The 2286-nt window shown below is 38.6% G+C and overlaps 1 protein-coding gene across 2 annotated transcripts in view; it reads right to left on the reverse strand.

Moving 5' to 3' along the window:
- mpped2 (metallophosphoesterase domain containing 2b) overlaps positions 1–1421 on the reverse strand; it is a 43802-nt gene extending 42381 nt beyond the window's left edge. The window contains exon 1 of one of the 2 annotated variants that reach the window (XM_016483739.1): positions 1139–1421. The gene's annotated coding sequence lies outside the window, so the exon portion shown is untranslated. Of the gene's footprint in view, positions 1–521; positions 611–1138 lie in introns of those variants that run through there. The other variant, XM_016483740.1, reaches the window with a different exon arrangement.
- Between the last annotated feature and the right edge of the window lie 865 nt (positions 1422–2286).

Consider the following 2286-nt stretch of genomic DNA (forward strand, 5'->3'; position numbering starts at 1 on the left):
ATCCCTTTGAAAAGTATTAGTTCAGTTTATATGTAAAGCTTAATTTTTGTTTTTTTTTAATTTACCAAGCAGGATTAAGTACTTTTCATACCAACACAAGCAAGTTTTACTCCAGTATTAATTTTATGAGCATAAACCCTTTCATAGATGCTAGAACTTTAGAAGTTGCAAAAAAATGCTCAGAAGAACAAAGAGGTGAATAGCAGACAACATAAAATAAAGCAAAATAAAGTTACATTGTAACCAAATACAATACATAACTAGTCCATAGAAGTAACAAGGAGTAATAGTTATGATCATTAATATTTTTGCATTGGGGTCCTAACCACCCTGTCAGAGTATATTTTATATTAATGACCAAATAATTGTACCTTATCCCTATAACAACAAAGAGAAAAGCTCAATTCATTGTTTAAAAAAATTAATGTCTATTTATCGATCTTAAGTCGTGTTAATACGTTCTGCAGGTAATTAAACACATACACAAGATTGTTTTAAGAACAATTCTCCCTCATTGTTACCTGCATTCGTTTATTTTGTTCGCCGCGCCAACCTTTTGCCAAAAACTTGAACTTTTCGCACCCTCGCTGGACGACTTCAGACCGGCCACATTAATAACACTTATGACCAACAGCTTGCGGTGAGCTGGCAGCGTCTGACTCTATACTTATCTGTCAACAAAAGCCAAGCTTCTAAACTGGCGTCAGACTGCACGAGGGAAGTCTATATTTCATTGTACGGATAATGCGAAATCTGTTCTGCTTACTATGAGGCAGCTAAATCAAAAACGTTCATTCAAATAGCATAAATAACCCGTTGATAAAGAATAATTTGTGCACAAAGCAAGGCAGGAGCCCATAAAACCCAATAAATATGACCGCTTTCTACATAATTCCTTTATTCAGACGCCGAGCTATGAACGTGAAAGAAACTTGACGGCGCGAAAATGTTACAACGTATTGCAGCGAAAATGTTAAAATGTATCCGTTGCGCTGATGTAAAAATGTTCCAATGTATCCGAGGCAACGTTCTAAACGGGTTCCCTCGAACATGACAACCAGCCACCTCTAACCCATTACCGCTTTGTGCCTCGCTGTTTTCTCCCCAGCTATCTTCTTCAAAAGCGACTTGAGTGTACCTTCTCTTTTGGCCCAAAACCGCTCGGGGGGTTGTCCGCTGATGTGTCAAAGACGACGGTCATCGGATATTTCGGAAGCCGTGAGAGGTTGAGGTCGCGGTGGCCAGGGCAGAACCTTCGACCCCCGGGGTCTCTCTCCACTACCGCTCTCACTGAAATGCGACAGACGAGGAAGGAGGGAGACAGGAGAGAGAGAACAGCCTCGACTTGGGAAGAGGGGGAGCCCGAGAGAGACGAGTGCAATAAACGTTCGCTGCCACTGGGGTCAGAGAGCACAGCAGCCGAGTCAGGGGGAAAAAGACGGACTGCCATTGGGTGGCACCTTTCACCGGAAACACACGCGATAGGTCAGACAGCCAATGAATTTGGCAGCTTTTTTGCATATGCTACATTATAATGCAAATAAACTGTCATTAAGTTAGGTTTGTAAGCAACAAGCAACAGCTGGTTCATGTGTCAGTTTGGTCTTTATGGTCTACAACAGGGGTTTTCAAAACTTATATATATATATATATATATATATATATATATGTCTATACAGAAAATAGAGAGAGAGATAGATAGATAGAAATTTTCACCAGATGTCGGTAACAACCCAAGTAATGCATACATACAAAGAAAACAAAACAAGTTCAGAAATTAAGTTCTGTGCAATAAAGTGGAATGACCCAGGGAAAAAGTATTGAACACATGAAGAAAGGTAGGTGCAAAAAGGCATGGAAAGCCAAGACAACAGCAGAAATCTATCAGTAATTAGAAAGCAATCCTGCCCCTAGTCGGTGGAAATTAATATTAGTTGGTTCAGTCCCAGCTGATGGCCTATAAAAAGGTGTCTCATGACCAACGTGTCACACCATCTACCAGGACGATGAAGATGAAACAAGGGTGGACATATCAGCAAGACAATGATCCCAAACACACAGCCAAGGAAACTCTCAATTGGTTTCAGAAAAAGAAAATAAAGCTGCTAGATGCGATAAATATAGCCATATATCAACATAGTAATTTTATTTTTTTAATTAATTTTATTTTTTTCAAAATTAAATTATTGGCTTTTATATTACAATTGATCTAAAGCCAACAGATTATCAAAATATAATGTAAAAAATTTAATTAGGTTTTCTAATTATTAGAATTATTGGATGTGT

The sequence above is a fragment of the Sinocyclocheilus anshuiensis genome, unplaced genomic scaffold (assembly GCF_001515605.1).
Source record: "Sinocyclocheilus anshuiensis isolate Anshui unplaced genomic scaffold, SAMN03320099.WGS_v1.1 scaffold1102, whole genome shotgun sequence".
Classification (NCBI taxonomy): Eukaryota; Metazoa; Chordata; class Actinopteri; order Cypriniformes; family Cyprinidae; genus Sinocyclocheilus; species Sinocyclocheilus anshuiensis.